Genomic DNA, 17,702 nt, shown 5'->3' on the forward strand with positions numbered 1-17,702 from the left:
CCGACCCCGACACCACACCCCGACACACAGAGCATGACACCACACCCCGACACCCCGACCCCGACACGACACCCTGACCCCGAAACAGCACCCCGACACCGACATGACACCCCGACCCCCTAAACCTCCCGAAAAGGTGCTCTTTGGCCTTCCAGAGGCCGACGGAGTTATATATTTGTGAATTATTAGTTAGGTCATATTTTTTTGATTTTGTTATAGAAAACATCATATATAATTGTGTTGATCGGGTATATTTAAATGTGCAGTTGTTTCATCGCTGCGAGGTTTGGTGTTCGATGACCTCGCCGTGCGTTTGACGAGCTCTGCCCCTTCGTTCGTGGGTGAGCACAAATGACATGTCCTTCTCCCCCATTAATTATTTGCACAAATGACATGAAATTTGGTAGCTAGCTATATATGTGTCTTGAATCATCAGTATGCGTAACCAATATGTGTCTCCCGTTCGAAAGCTCATAGTTATAAATATGCATGCATTTGCATATTTATAACCTTGATTCTTTTGAATTGTCCAACGCTATCCATGGACAGCCCGAGTATGTGTAGATTGGGTTCGTTTTCCCATATGCTTTGCTCCGGATCCGACGCATAAATTTTGTCAGTGCCTCCCCTGTTGTTCTCCGGGTACACATCCTCTCTGTTTATTGCAGAGACGTGTATCAGGAGAACAGCGGGGAGGTGCTGCCGAAATTTTGCGTCGGATCCGGAGCATAGCTTGGGAAAATGAACCCAATCTACACATACTCGGGTGGGATTAGGACCTATCTTTACCTATTAGAGTGTAGGTTGCATGGACATAATAAAATTGACAAAGTAGATCAACTGATGAATATATACATGGTGAATTATATATATAATTGTTGTGTGTCCAGTAGCTCTGAAAGTCAAGATGAGTGATCATGCGTGGATGTATACCGGTCACACTGGTCAGAACAAATGGAGCGCTGAATGGTTCACAAAAACCAAGGGGTTTGTGCAAGCCGCATTTGCAAATGGCCAGAGGAAAACTTGGTGCCCCTGTTTCCGATGCGGCAATTGGGAAAAGAGGACAGAGGCTGAAATGGGTAAACACCTGCAGAAGAATGGTTTTACGCCCGATTATACGGTGTGGACATTTCATGGTGAGTCTGCCCAACGTGACCGAGCTGAGGTGGATCATCGTCGCACCGATGAGCATGGTACCGGGATGGAAAACATGGTGCAAGACTATGATGATGCTCGGGATTCGAACGAGGAGATGGAGGAATCTGCAAAGGCCTTCAATGAAATGTTGGAGTCTTCAAAACGTCCGCTCCACGAGCACACTGTGCTTTGTCAGTTGGATGCCATCTCACAAGTAATGGCTTTGAAGGCTCAGTTCAACTTGGGCAGAGAATGCTATGACACAATTATGACAGTATTTGGACGCTTTCTACCCAAAGGCCATGTAATGCCTGCAAACCTATACCAGTCGGACAAAATCCTCTGTGCACTGAAGATGCCCTATGAGAAGATACATGCCTGTGAGAAAGGATGTGCCTTATTTAGGCTTGACTATGCGGACTTGAACTATTGTCCCATTTGCAAGTGTTCCAGGTATATTGTGGTAGACAACGGTATGGGTGAGAAGACACAGACCAAAATCCCTGTTAGTGTTCTTCGGTATATGCCAATCGTACCAAGACTTCAACGTCTTTTCATGGTCGAAGAGACGGCCAGACAGATGACATGGCACAAAACAGGCAAAAGAACCGAACTAGATGCAGATGGTAATCTGATGATGGTACACACATCGGATGGTGTTGCGTGGAATAAGTTTGATGAATTACATGCTGACAAAGCGGCAGATCCAAGGCATCCTCGAGTTGGCATCAGCACCGATGGGTTCAGTGTGTTTGGTATGACGGCATCCCAACACAGTTGTTGGCCCGTATTTGTCTTTCCACTCAATCTCCCCCCCCCCCAGACAGATTATGCAAAGAAAGAACATTTTTCTGACGTTGATAATTCCAGGGCCCAACTATCGGGGGAAAATATGAATGTGTACATGCATCCGCTTAAGGACGAATTGCAAGAAGCCTGGGATAATGGGTTCAAGACATACCACGCCTATAGCAAACGAAACTTCATAATGCGTGTCTGGTACATGTACTCGACACATCACTTGCCGGCGTATGCGCTATTCGTTGGCTGGTGTGTGCATGGAAGGTTCCCGTGCCCCACATGCAAGGGAGCTCTTGAGTTTTGTTGGCTTCAGGCAGGTCGCAAGTTTTCTTGCTTCGACATGCATAGACAGTTCCTGGATCCTCGCCATAAGTTCAGGAAAGACAAGAAGAACTTCATCAGAGGTAGAGTTGTAAAAAACTCTGCACCACCTGCGTTGACAGGCCAACAGACCCTGGATCAGTTAAACGCTCTCGAGCCAGATCCAGAGCGTCCAGGGTACTTCAAGGGGTATAATTCTGAGCACGCCTGGACTCACAAAACATGCTTATGGGATCTGCCTTACTTCAAAGACCTCCTTTGCCCACACAACATTGACGTGATGCACACGCAGAAGAATATCGCCGAGGCACTTTTTGGTACATTGTTCGGCATAGATGGGAAGTCAAAGGATAATGCTTAGGCTAGAGTCGATCTGGAGGCGCTATAAGATAGGCCGTTACAAAACATGAAAGAACCGAAAGGAAAGCAGAACTGGACGAAACCAAAGGCATGGTTCAATCTTGGAAGGCCAGCTATGAGGGAAATTATCTTGTGGGTGAAAATGCAGTTGATGTTCCCCGATGGGTATGCAGCGAATCTAAAGAGGGGAGCGAGTCTTGATAAATTGAAGATATTTGGTCTCAAGAGTCATGATTGGCACATATGGATTGAGCGGGTAATGCCGGTGATGTTGCGTGGCTTCATCCCTGAGGATGAATGGCTAGTACTGGCAGAACTCAGCTATTTCTTCCGTGTTCTTTGTGTGAAAGAACTATCGCCTGGCGTGCTAGAAGAAATAGAAGAGTTGGCGCTAGAGTTGATCTGCAAGTTAGAGAAGATCTTTCCACCGGGCTTCTTTAATCCAATGCAGCATTTGATTTTGCATCTCCGACCGAGGCAAGATTGGGGGGCCCGTGCAAAATCGTTGGTGCTACCCAACTGAGAGGATGCAGAAGACGCTTCGAGAAAAATGTAAAAATAAACATAGAATTGAAGCGTCTATGGCTGAGGCATTCATCACCGAGGAGGTGGCAAACTTCGTGACAGCACACTACGAAACCAAAAATCGTCATTTGCATAATCCGAAGCCTCGGTACAATGCTGACGAGCCTAAAAAGGGTGGATCCAACCTCATCCTATTCAAAGGCAATCTCACACCAGCCGGTGTTTCAAATCCAGTATCTTTGGATAACGAAGAATGGCAGACCATTTCGTTGTATATCTTCAACAACCTGATAGAAGTGCGGCTGTACATCGAGTAAGTTCTCGGTACATTGTTTCGCAACTTCTATTTCCTTTGAACTGCTCTTATTCCTGGATATTTCATACAGTCGATACGTCGCCCTATGCTCGTATGGAGCGGTGATCCAAAAGGATTCCGTCGAAGAGTATGAGCTTCTCGCAAAGCAAGGAGGCGGCTATCCCGGTTTCATCTCTTGGTTCAAACAAACGGTAAATTCGATTAGACAATTTCATTTCATTCGCTAATTTGTGCGTAATGCAACAATCCTTTCATATTAAACTTGTAGGCTAATTCAGAGTCTATGGACGCCGAATTGAGACAAGTCGCTAATGGTTTTGACTATAAGGTTCGTTCATTTGACAAATACGACATCAACGGGTATCGTTTTCGTACCTATGGCAAAGAGCTATCTATGGCCGACCGAAAGTCTACAAATTGTTGTGTATCTGCTATCGGCAAAGGAGGTACCGAGTATTATGGGAGAGTTGAAGCAATTTATGAACTTCTATTCTATGGTGAAAACCCACCGAATGTCGTAGTCTTCAAATGTTATTGGTTTCAGCCGAAGGAGACTAGAAGGACTCATGAACATATAGGGCTAGTTGAAATCAACCAAAGCACCCATTTAGATGTTCCTGATGTCTATATTATGGCTCAACAGGCGACCCAAGTATTCTATCTACCCTGGGCCTGCCAAACTAATCCAAATCTGAAAGGTTGGGATGTCGTTTATGAAGTGCCGCCACGTGCTAGACTATCTCCCCCAAAGGAAGAGGATTATGAACCTCACATTAACCCAGACACATATGAAGGAGAATTCTTCCAAGAGACACGTCTTTCCAAAAAGCGTTTCAAGAACCGGTATACTTCACCCCAAAACATTGAAGTAGACAGCGGCAGTGAATCCCACATCACCCCAGAGGAGGAACAAGAAGAGCCGGAACAAGAAGAGGTTACTGCTGCGGACGACCTCTCAATGCTTGACCGATTACGTAAAGGTGGCCTTCCACATGTTGATGCCACTGAACCCTATGAGCTCGTCATTGATTATAGTGATGATGATGATTATGCATTTATTGATGATAATGATTGAGATTATTAGTAGTGTCAGGTATTTAATTTTTTTATGTTGTACTTGATGATGATACACTTAAGTGGTATACATATTATTATTCATGTGGGTATTTTTTTATGTTGTACTAATTTTGTTTACTCTTTGTCATGGCAGGTGTTGAAAGATGGAAGGGGAGCCGGCCGAGGCCAAGGACAAATGTGCCCAAATTGAAGGTGTGCCACACCATCAAGGTAGCTCCAGCTTATATCAGTTCGGGCGGAATTGGGTAATGTGGTTTGCTTCATTATTAATGCAATTCATTCATCATGCTAGCTTGAGCCCTTTAATTACTAATTTACTTTGTTTCTCTCTTTCAGGCATGCTACAATAAGACGGATAAGGTGCCAGAGGGGTACGACCTGTATGCCATGGCCCACACTGCCTCTTACAAGCAAGTGAAGGGGGAGGCGAGGAAAGGGGAGGAGTTTAACCCGAGCCAGATCCCCTACAATCCAGAGCAGGTGATGATATCTAGTGGCGGGAGGTCCCGTGGCTCCATAGCCATTGATCCAGAGATTGCTCCTGAGACCACGGTGAGTTTAATTTGAATGAACGTTACTTGCTAGTCTTAACATTTGAGTGTCATCATGCTAACGAAACATTGGAAATGATCTTTGGTGCGGCGTTACTCCACACAAGCATCACACGATCCTTCTCCAGCTACTGGCATGAACCAGCCCGCTCCCACACCTCCGTGATCAAGGTAAGTTTCTCTAGTTTTTTGCTTAACAAATGCATAAAGACCTAGACTTAGCTTTATTTCATCCAATATGCTTACCTTAATGACCTAGAGTTAGCTTCTTTTCCTGCAAAATGACTTAATAAGCTTACTGACCTCCAAAACCAGCCATTTTACCTAAGTTAGCTCTAAAACGATCTATACTTAGCTTTGTTTCCTCCAAAATGACCTAAGTTAGTTATAATATGCTTAGTTAACTAGGTTTGCTCAATAATGACATGTACTTACCTTACTTATGTAAAAAAAACGGCATAATTAGCTTAGTTAGCTCATAAACGATCCACTTTACCTACATTAGCTCAAAAATGATGCATTTTACCTAAGTTAGCTCATAAACGATCCATTTCACCTAAGTTACCTCACAAACGATGGCGTGCTTCTTCTTCTAGTCTTCTTCTTCTAGTCACCTTTTCCTAACTTTCTTATTTGCCATTTTGCAGATTTCATTCACTTCGCGAAAGCTAGCTTGCTATGATGGAGTGCTTGTTTTTTATTTCATTCTCTTCTAGTATTCTTCTAGCTTGCTACGATGGAACTTGCTATCTTGATGAAACTTTGCATTGTAATATGTATGTGCAACTTCCTAATGATTGCAACTTATGTGTATGTGCAACTTGCTATGTATGAGTGGATGAAACTATATATGTATGTACGATGAAACTTATGTGCTGTTAAATAGCCCTGTGAAATATATCTATATATGTAATATATATTTGCTGTGAAAATTATTGGATTTAAAAAAAACAGGGAAAAAAGCCATTATGCAGGCTCTTTGCCGTTTGCCACCGACGGCAAAGGACTGTTTGCCATCAGCAGCGGACGGCAAAGAGGCCACGTGGCAGGCAACTGTGCTTCCTGGGAGGCTAACCTATCTGGTCAGTTTGCCTACAGCGGCGGACGGCAAAGGCCTTCCGATGTTTGCCGTCAGCAGCCGACGGCAAAGGCTTGCCGTTAATCACCTAGCGGAGCAACAGCGCAATTATTGCCGTCAGCATTCTTTGCCGTCGGCAGCTGATGGCAAAGGACCCTTTGCCGTCAGCCGACCGAAGCGGACTGTGGGTCAGAAGAGAAGTAGGCGTACCATGCCATGCGCTGCTCCCCAATGCTAGACTTCATCTTCATCTTCCCCTTCTTTTTATCCAGTTTATTAGCTACCAGGTTCCGGCCTAATTTTCAAGCGAAATTCTCACTTTCTGCGACACCAGCATATGCATACAATACAAGGTCCTAGGCTTGAGCAAGAGTTTGTCTGGCCGAGTACTTGTAGCTCCCATGTTATTCCAGAGCCAAGCGATATGCTTTTCTCACAGGAAAAAAAATCCATGAATATCCCTGCGCCATGCAGCAAAATCTTCCATGATCCGGCCTTAGAGGTTGATGCCGTCCGTTCGAAGAAAATGGTGTGGAAATACAATAGGCAAAGTTTATCGGTAATCTCTACCTAATAATAATAAAGCCATTATTGCTTCTGATCGTCCGTCTAAAAATTACCCCCAAGTTGATATAAATTACCCACTAGGCTATAAATTACCCACTAGCCCACCCGTAAGTGAAGAAAATGACTCAGGTTTTTTCGAAGTCACCGCGGAGTTTGGTTTTTATACCGTGATGTCCTCATATTTAATGGTTAAGGACTCAACCTTCCACCCGAGACCAGGGTTTGGATGATCCCAGTAGTCTGCTTTTCCTCTCCTTTTTCTTCTCCTCGCCGCATGCATTCATGGGCCGGCCCATGTGCGCGGCGTGACGCCCTGTTTTTTCATTTTTCTTTTCGCTTTTTGCTTTTCTTTCTCATTTCTGTTTTTCTTTTTGCTTCTTTAAATTAATTCAGAATTTCCAAAATTTCCAAATTTCAAAAAGTTACGAGTTTTGCAATAAAATTGACAAATAATAAGATGTTCATGAATTCAAAAAACACTCGGGAAACCAAAAAATGTTCATGATTTTAGAAAACTGTTCACATATTATAAAAAAATCATGATTTTGAAATCAATGCTCACGAAATAAATATGCTCATAATTTTTAAAAATGATCGTGTATTCAAATCATATTAGGGAATGTGAAAAAAGTCAAATTTTAAAAACTGTTCACAAAAATTCAAGCAGATCCATTGAAACAGATCTGTACATAAATAACAAAACAAACCGTCGCTTACATAAAGGTTTTTTAGGGGATCTGTAGAGGTCGTTTTATGGTTTTATTTTGTCCATCATGCGTCAGGTAGAAAAAATATTGATCATGAAAAACACCGCGATGCTTGGTCAAGGCGAGACACGTCATTCATTAGTCTAGCACACGCAACGTCCATCAATGCAGTTTGCTCAACCAAAAAATATTTCGTTGTGGCGCCTTAGGAAATCAAGTCATGATGAGACCATCACATTTTTATTTTCTGAAATGACTTTCTAAAAGTCCCTTATCTCTACATGATTCAGGGTAGTTTATGAAATGACATTTTAAAAGTCGTTATCTCATCCTAGACATAATCTGATTTTTTTCTCTCATTGCAACGCACGGACATATTTGCTACTTATATATAAGAGTCAGAAAAAAAAGGCGCATAAGAGTTGAAAATAAAAACATGAACGCAGGGTTCAAAACAACAAAAAGCCATGTTTGCTAGCTATATATAAGAGTCGGGAAAAGGCACGTAAGAGTTGAAAATAAAAACATGAACGCAGGGTTCAAAACTACAAAAACCCATGTTTGCTAGTTATATATAAGAGTCGGGAAAAAAGGCATGTAAGAGTTGAAAATAAAAACATGAACACAGGGTTCAAAACTACAAAAAGCCATGTGCTAATGTCTAGCACAACCTCCCAAGGGTCTTTTTCTCTTCTTGTGTGGGCACGGGCCTTGGGGATTTTTCGGCTCTGGCCTCTTTTTCTTTTTATTGGGCACTAACTAAGGCCTCTTTACTCTCTTTTTTGTTGGGCACTAAGACCTCTTTACTTTTTTTATTGGGCTCAATAAGGCCTCTTTACTCTTTTTATAGGCTCTAATAAGGCCTCTATCTTTTTTCTCAGCCGGTTGTCCCCATGCAGGTGATACCATGATAGCCAACGCAGTATATAAACTGAAGGTGCCGTCCCACGACGGGCGATGTGGCACAAATCAAACCTGCGATCTGCGAACCATGCGGTCTCGCCCGCATGGGCCGGCGCGCGTACGAGGCCCAACCGAGGCGCGCGTGAAATAAAAAGTCACTTATTTACGTACACGGTACCCTAAAAAAACCTTACGCACGGGAAGCCGGTCGAGAGATCGAATGACCGACCTCGCATATCCATTCACTCATTCATCCATTCGTAATATTGACTTGCTATCCCGTTTAGCAACCGTGTCGTTCCAAAACATATCATTCTCCAAAACTGTCGCCCCCAAAACAAAAAACCTATCTGGCCCCATGCATGTCGACGTCCCGTCGGCCGTCGCTCTCCGGCGAAATCACATCTCCGCCGTCTTCCACCTCTGCAAACACTCCCCAACTAAGCTCTAGGCCATTAGCAGAGAAACTGGTGCAGACTGCGAGAACCATCACCTTCTTCTCATTGTTGTTGGAAGAGAGCACTTTCGGCATTGGCCCCCTATGCTTGTCACAACCTCAAACTTTTTTCACGCATACGCAAATACAAAGTTTGCACATCATTCCGTTGATAGAAAAAATTCGAGCGAGTACAGGATATGATACAACACATGACACTGACGCAATAGGCGTGAACATGGTGTCCAGAGCAGATAGACATGTGACACTCAACCCAAACAGAGAAAACACAGCTAAACTCGCCATCCTGAGAAGCAACTTAGACCAAGAACAAGACGACCAATGTCTCTAGATCCAGAACCGAGGACGCCGCGAGCAAACAAGACAACGCCTTCACGAAGGAGAACGACGCCAAGACGCCGTCGTTGTCCAATCCGGAGAACCGGACCTAGGGTTTCCCCTGATGCTCGAAGAGGGACACAGATAACGGACGTACCAACGCATCCAAGAAGGGGACGACACGCTGCCAGCAAAGGATACAGGGATTTCGCCCTGGCCAGATTCTGAGCAATCCCATGTATTCGGAGCACAAATCGAAGAATAGGAAGTCGAGCATAGGCGGAAAGCACGACCACATGAAATGGGAGCCACGCCCGCCGCGGGACACACGAGCAACGGAGCAGCGAAGGGACAGGCGGGGTATGGAGGTGGGCGGCTAGGCGGAAAGAGAGGCGGTGAGCGACGTGACGTTGGTCGGAGGTCCGGTCGAGCCAGAGTCCAGAGGGAAGTGCATAACCTGGTCACAGGGACCGGAGCAGCAAGGACGTCGGCGACCCTAAGGAGCAGGAAGGGGACGATTCATATGCCCTTATTTAATTTTCTTTTTGCAGGGGATCATATGCCTATTTTAGTTCGCCACAGATCATATGCCCTTGTTTTATTTGCCTTCTTGGTCATTTGCCTTGTCTAATTACTTGAATAATTTGAAAACTCTGAGCCTAGTAATGCCACGTGAAATGAAGGGCTTGCCCCTTGGTAAACTTGCCATTTCGATAAACTATATATATCTCAACAAAACCAACCAGCCCGCCATATTCGTCCCATTCGACAGAGCGAGCAGAGTCTCATACAGGATGGCGACCACGATCAATTGCACGGACATTCTACCTCACTAGCTTCATTAGCAACACTAGAAGAAGAATGACGAAAAGAAAGTACACTAAAACCTGAAGCTTTGCATTTTGGGCGGCCAACTTCTCGATACGTCGATCCAGTGCTGCTGTCTCAACCCTAATAGCATCAATTTGAGCTCTTGTAGCATCAATTTCAGCCCTCGTAGCATCAACGTCGTCGCTGCATTTCTGTTGACACGTGACGAGCAGACGCATTGCCCATGATGAGCACATTTATCATCCAAATCTCCTCGACCATGTCCAAGCACTTGTCCAGCCACATGAAGAAACGCCAGTCTTTCACCTGTCCAAACATACTAAATTCAGTACTCCCTCCATTTTTGTATACAAGGCCACAAACCCATATTACAGGTACCAAGGTAGAAATTAATGCTTACTTAAGCCAATGTTACAAGCTTGTCTTTTCTCCTTGTTCGACATATTAATTAATGTGTATTTTTTCTTCAACGCACAACAAAACAACCCTCTCACTCCTCGTTGGTTGATTAACGTGGTACATGAAAACTAAGCTTCTCACTCCCACATGCATGCAAGGGGTATTAATGTCCTCGGTTGCTAGTACGAGGCAAACCTCATCAATTTTACCTCGATTGATGTTAGTGACCTTGTATAGTTGCAAATTGTAATTTTGATAATTTCGGTCGGTGGGTGGGTCGATCCGTTCAGGTCGGTGTCGTGGTTCTAAGCCTGACAGTAGAGTGGGGGGTAGGTATGGAGAGGCAAGGTCCTAGCTATGGAGAGGTTGTAAGCACAAGGGATGTACGAGTTCAGGCCCTTCTCGGAAGAAGTAACAGCCCTACGTCTCGGAGCCCGGAGGCGGTCGAGTGGATTATCAATGTATGGATTACAAGGTGCCGAACCCTTCTGCCTGTGGAGGGGGGTGGCTTATATAGAGTGCGCCAGGACCCCAGCCAGCCCACGTAGGAGAGGGTTTAAGGTGAGTTAAGTCTGGGGCGTTACTGGTAACGCCCCACATAAAGTGCCTTTACTATCATAAAGTCTACTTAATTACAGGCCGTTGCGGTGCAGAGTGCCTCTTGACCTCCTGGTGGTCGAGTGAGTCTTCGTGGTCGAGTCCTTCAGGCCAGTCGAGTGAATCCTCGTTGGTCGACTGGAAGGCGACCTCTTCTAGGGATGTCCTAGGGTAAGTTACTTGGAACAGGTCCATGACCCTACCCTAGGTACATAACCCCATCATTAGCCCCCGAATGGATTGAGGCTTCGAGTGAAGAAGGAGTTGATGTCGTTTCCGATTAACCTTTGCGCTCTAGTTGTGCGCTGTTCTGGATCAAAGAATCTCTTCGTTGACAGGGAGCAATTTGTCTTCGGTCGACTCGATCCATTCTATTTTTGCGTCGAGTGATCTTTCGAGCTTTGACGATCTCCGAGCGACGGATCGCCGGAAACACCGCGTCTGACAGACTGATTTGTTGCTCGCGGATTCCGCGGGGTGCGAAATTTGGGGGCGCGCGCGAAGCGGGGCAGACCGCGGCGTTCGGATGGGACGGGGCATAGACGCCTCGATCTCCGCGCCGCCTTTTTCGCCACGTATCCAGTCCTCATAACTGCTCCCAGATATGATTAGATCGACCGGGCCCATATGTCAGCCACTCGGAAGGGACCTTATAAATGTGCCCGGCGAGGATTTCTGTGCTGCGCCTCAGCATTCTCCCTCTCTCCCTCTGCTTCCTTCCTCCCTGCTCAGCGTGCTCGCTCTCGCCCCCGCACCACTTCCCTTCGTGCATCTCACCGGCGACCATGGCCAAGGAGAAGGTGGTGGCGCTGGAGCGTGCCAAGAAGGCGTCGGCATCGGAGAAGGCGAAGGGGAGATCCACCAGCCGCAGAGGGTCCTCGTCCAGATCCCGCCTGCCGAAAGGCTGGGTCCAAGGAGACTGGATCCAGTCGACCATCACGGAGAAGGACCTCCTCGACATGGCCAACGAGGGCTTGATCCCTCACGGAGCTGCGAGGTTGCCGGGGAAGGAGTGGCAGCCACAGCCAGAAGAGGGTGAGTGTGTGCTTCTGGCCACTCATGTTGATCGTGGGTTTTCCTTGCCGCCAAGCATTTTCTTCCGTGGCTTCTTGAATTTCTTTGGAGCGCAGCTCCACCACTTTACCCCAAACTCCATTGCCTATCTTGCTGCGTTCGTGTCCATGTGTGAGGGTTTCTTGGGCTGTCGACCGCACTGGGGTTTGTTCAAACGTATCTTCACGTGTCGCTCTCAGACCGTGAAGAAGGCGAGCCCAGGTGATGAGAAGACCCGAGTCGTCCAAATGTGTGGGGGCCTGGGGATTCAGGTGAGGAATAAGAGCACCTTCCCGCCCATGTCCTTTCCCGAGTCCGTCAGAGGCTGGCAGTCGACTTGGTTCTACTGTCAGGTCCAGTCGACGCCAGGGCAATCGAGTGGACTCCCTCCGTTTACCATGGACCGAGTGAACAAGCCCTCCCCTCTGAAGCTGATTCCGGAGGAGAAAGCCGACGTGAAGATGTTGATGGAGCGCGTGGTGCAGTTGGTTCGGGAGGGGGTGACGGGCATGGATCTTCTGGAGGTCTTCCTCAGGCGTCGCATCCAACCCCTTCAATTCCGGAGCCACTGCATGTGGTTGTACTGTGGGCCCGAAGACGAGACTAGGGTCTATCCAGAAGAAGTCGACGATGCCACTCTGGAAAGATGGATGGTAGCCGTTACCGGAAACAGGGACAACCCGCGCGGAGCCAGAAGGATTCCTCCACTCGACCACAACAGCGACCCAAACAAGGTACACTTGCTCTGCTTTCCATTGTGTCCTTGTCGTATTCATTTCTGCTAACCCTGCCGACTGGTCGACTGATCCTTGTTTGGGCATCTGCTAGGCCTTCACCGAGTTGTACTCGATGCCCAATGGGGCACAAGCTTCGACTGAGGAAGGCGAGGCGAGCGGGGGCGAGGCGAGTGGGGGCGAGAGCCAGGAAGAGGAGGAATGGGACTCGGATGCTGCAGGGGATGATGACGACGATGATGATGATGAAGGTGATGAAGATGACATCGAGGACGAGGAAGAAGAGGAGGAGGAGGTCGTTCCACCGCGCTCAGAAAGGCGGTCGAAGCTTGTCCACGACCCTTCGACCGAACGTGGTAAGGGGGTTGCGACCGCCACTCAGTCGACCAAGCGCCCTCGGACCACCTCTCCGGCGCCGACTGAAAAGGCGCCGAAGCAGCCCAGGGCGGCCTCATCGAAGCCGACCAAGCTCCTGCCGAAGATGAAGGTGTCCATCCCCACCATATCAGGGTAATTGTGTTGCTCATATTTTCTTATTCTGTGCGAACTTTATCTCTGGTCGACGCTGAGGTTAGTCGACTGATCCTTTGGAGTTGCAGTGTTGCTACTTCTGAGACCTCGGCCCGGGCCGATGACCACGAGATGGAGGATGCAGCAACTTCGAATCCAGGTACTGTGTTCTTAATACCATTCTTAGTCGACTGACTCGCGATCTCTGATCCTGATCCTTCTCCGCAGCTCCACCCAACACTGTTATCGATCTTCCTGATGATGATGAGGATGAAGAGCCGCTGAAGCACAGGAGGAGTCGGAAAGCGTCCGCCAGTAAGGTGCCTCAGGATGTGCCGGCGCCTGAAATCCTGACTGTGGAGGAAGAGAACACCACTCGACACACGGTGACCTTCGCGAATCCACTGACGAGTGCTCAGCAGCCTTCCCTCTTCATGACGCACCACGTCCCGGAGGACCAAGCTGGCGCAGCGAAGGAGGCGATACGCCAGGCGGGACTCATGATGGAGTAGCTGAAGACCATCCGGGACGCAAGCCAGGCAGCTTATGACGCCAGTTCTGCCCTCCAAAGCAATGTCCAGGTCAGTCGACCGCTGTTTGTTCTGTTGGATATGCTACCAAAAACTTTTCTTTTCCGGAATTTATATTAGTCACCCACTGGGTGTGTCGAATAAACTCCGTGTTAGCGGGGGCACGCTGAGTGCACCCGCTGGGTGTAGTCCCCAAGGCTAAGGTCGACTGCTGGCAGTCGGCCTTAGGCTTTATGATGTCAATCTTTCTGTCAGTCGACTGGTCGACTGGATTTCGCAAACTGGTGGGGGCACGCTGAGTGCACCCACTGGTGTAGTCCCCAAGGCTAAGGTCGACTGCTGGCAGTCGGCCTTAGGCTTTATGATGTCAATCTTTCTGTCAGTCGACTGGTCGACTGGATTTCGCAAACCGGTGGGGGCACGCTGAGTGCACCCACTGGGTGTAGTCCCCAAGGCTAAGGTCGACTGCTGGCAGTCGGCCTTAGGCTTTATGATGTCAATCTTTCTGTCAGTCGACTGGTCGACTGGATTTCGCAAAGCGGTGGGGGCACGCTGAGTGCACCCGCTGGGTGTAGTCCCCGAGACTGTGGTCGACTGCTTGCAGTTGATCACAGTCTTAGAGAATGCGTCTCGCACACTGTTTTTTTTTTTTTGAGGTCGACTGGTCGACTTTGTCTTCAACAGGATTAGTGGGGGCACGCTGAGTGCACCCACTGGGTGTAGTCCCCGAGACTACGGTCGAATGCTTGTATTCGGCTGTAGTCTTAGAAACGTGTGTTTTTCCCTTTTTCACTCGGAAGTGAGTTACATTTGACGTTTAGTCGATTGGTTCTTCGCAGAACTCCTGTGATCTTGTGGCTCGCTACTCAGAGCTGGAACAAAAACATACTCAAGTCGAGCTGAGCTTGAAGCTGGTTCAGGAGAAGCTGACAAAGGCAAAGGAGGAGACCGAAGGTATGTTTGGTGAGACCCTGACGACTGCTTTTCCCCTTGCTTGTTTCGGCATCTGATCTCGCTGTAACTTGCAGGTAAGGTAAGGGAGGCCCAGCAGAAGAAAGACCTTGAGCTAGCTGAGAAGATCAAGCTTGTTGACGAGAAGTTAGCTTCAGTCACCAAGCTCGAACAAGACAATACCAATCTGAAAACTGCTCTTGGGATTGCCAACAAGGAAGTCAGTCGACTGAGAACTGACAAAGCTGCCTTGACCGATCAAGTCAGCAAATTGACTGAGAAGAAAACTGAACTGGAAGCCTTCCTGAGTGGCCTTGCCAAGAAGCTGTTTCTTATGCTTGAAGGTAAACCTCCATGTTTGGTAAATATTTCCAACTGTGGCTTCTTCCATTCGACTATCCCCTTGACTTAGTGATCACCCTTGCAGAATTTTGTCAAAACTTCGAAGAGGAAACCAGCCGACTGGAGCCAAACCTTGACCCCGTCAATTCTCCGGTGAACGACGAAGTTGCCATGGATGTTTTCCGACTGGAGTCTCGTGTCGCAGCTGTCGTGGACTATCTCGCAAGGCTGAAGGCCGCCACATCTCGCATCGACTCGACGCTCTGGCCTGAGGAGACACTTCAGAATGACCTTGAGTCGCTGATGGCCCGCTTGAACACGATCCCTGGTCGAGTGCAGGAGTGGAAGAAGTCCTCGGCTCGGTGTGGTGCAGATGTCGCTCTGTGTCTGGCCCGAGTCCACTGCAAAGATGCGCGAGAAGAGAAGCTGGCGGCCCTTCGGGTGGCCAATACCAAGAAGCACGACTTCAGATCCTTTATGGAAACTTTCCTTGCAGCTGCCAGTCAGATCGCCGACGGGATTGACCTTGATGAATTTGTTGCACCTTCCAGCCCTCCACAGGAGGGGTAAAAAACTTCTTCTGGCTCGACGCTTTAAATTTGCCTCGGTATGCCGAGTGGAATTGTAACCGACAAACCTTAACAGGCTTGACGCCTGAGCACTTTCGGTTCCTTTAGATATCAATTCAAACTTGAATTTGGCGCTTGAATACGATTGCCTTCGGCTCGGAATGTCTTTTGCAGGTTCAAAGCAAGGTGCCTGTGCTGCAGTCGACTTATTCTTTAGTCCACTTAGACGAGCACTGGGCTGCAGCTAAGCCCCCGAGTGAGAGGGTTGCTCTTCACTCGGTAGGATTTTGTAACTTAGGCGAGTACGAGGCTGCAGCTAAGCCTCCGAGTGGAAGGCTGGCTTACCACTCGGTAGGATTTTTACAACTTAGGCGAGTGCTTGGACTGTAGCTAAGCCTCCGAGTGGAAGGCTGGCTTACCACTCGGTAGGATTTTTATAACTTAGGCGAGCACGAGGCTGCAGCTAAGCCTCCGAGTGGAAGGCTGGCTTACCACTCGGTAGGATTTTTACAACTTAGGCGAGTGCTTGGACTGCAGCTAAGCCTCCGAGTGGAAGGCTGGCTTACCACTCGGTAGGATTTTTATAACTTAGGCGAGCACGAGGCTGCAGCTAAGCCTCCGAGTGAAAGGCTGGCTTGCCACTCGGTAGGATTTTTATAACTTAGGCGAGTGCTTGGACTGCAGCTAAGCCCCCGAGTGAGAGGGTTGCTCTTCACTCGGTAGGATTTTGATAACTTAGGCGAAACGGATTCGCAGCTAAGCCTCCGAGTGGGAGTCTGGTTCACCACTCGGTAGGAATTTGATACCTTAGGCGAAACGGATTCGCAGCTAAGCCCCCGAGTGAGAGGGTTGCTCTTCACTCGGTAGGATTTTTACAAACTTAGGCGAAACGGATTCGCAGCTAAGTCACCCACTGAGGGGAATTTCATTGGACAAAAAATAAAAAGTGACAGATATTATGGAGGAACTATGACACTTATTATTTTGGGGTCCATGAACTACAGAAGTACTTTATTGCAACTCATCCGAGTGATAAAGCTTAAGTGTAAAACGGGCGGAGTAGCTCCGCGTTCCAAGCTCGGGGCTCATCGATATTATGCTCGACGTTGTAAAGACGATACGCCCCGTTGTGGAGAACCTTGGTGACGATGAAGGGGCCTTCCCAAGAAGGAGCAAGCTTGTGTGGTTTGTGCTGATCTACTCGGAGAACCAAATCCCCTTCCTGGAAGGCTCGACCTCTCACATTTCGGGCGTGGAAACGCCGCAGATCTTGTTGGTAGATGGTCGACCGGATCAGAGCCATCTCCCTTTCTTCCTCTAAAAGGTCGACTGCGTCCTGCCGCGCTTGTTCAGCTTCTGCTTCGCTGTAGATTTCAACTCGAGGAGCATTGTGGAGAAGATCACTCGGCAAGACTGCCTCAGCTCCATAGACCAAGAAGAATGGAGTTCTTCCGGTCGACCGATTAGGCGTGGTCTGCAGTCCCCAGAGTACAGATGGAAGTTCGTCGACCCAAGCTCCAGCCGCGTGTTTGAGATCACGCATCAGTCGAGGCTTCAGTCCCTTGAGAATCAGTCCATTAGCTCGCTCTGCTTGCCCATTCGACTGCGGATGGGCGACTGATGCGTAGTCGACCCGTGTGCCCTGGGAGTTGCAGAAGGTTCTGAATTCCTCTGAGTCAAAGTTCGACCCATTATCCGTAATGATGCTGTGCGGGACTCCATATCTGAATATTAGTTCCCTGATGAAGCTAACAGCAGTACCGGTGTCGAGGCTCTTGATTGGTTTAGCCTCGATCCACTTGGTGAACTTGTCGACTGCCACCAGTACATGCGTGAAGCCACTTCGTCCTGTTCTCAAAGGGCCGACCATGTCCAGCCCCCAAACTGCAAAAGGCCAGACGAGTGGGATGGTCTTCAAAGCTGACGCAGGTTTGTGCGACATATTCGAGTAGAACTGACATCCCTCGCACTTATCCACTATCTCCTTTGCCATCTCATTCGCCTTGGGCCAGTAAAATCCGGCTCGGTATGCTTTGGCCACGATGGTCCGGGAGGACGCATGATG

Source organism: Triticum dicoccoides, chromosome 1B (genome assembly GCF_002162155.2).
Source record: "Triticum dicoccoides isolate Atlit2015 ecotype Zavitan chromosome 1B, WEW_v2.0, whole genome shotgun sequence".
Classification (NCBI taxonomy): Eukaryota; Viridiplantae; Streptophyta; class Magnoliopsida; order Poales; family Poaceae; genus Triticum; species Triticum dicoccoides.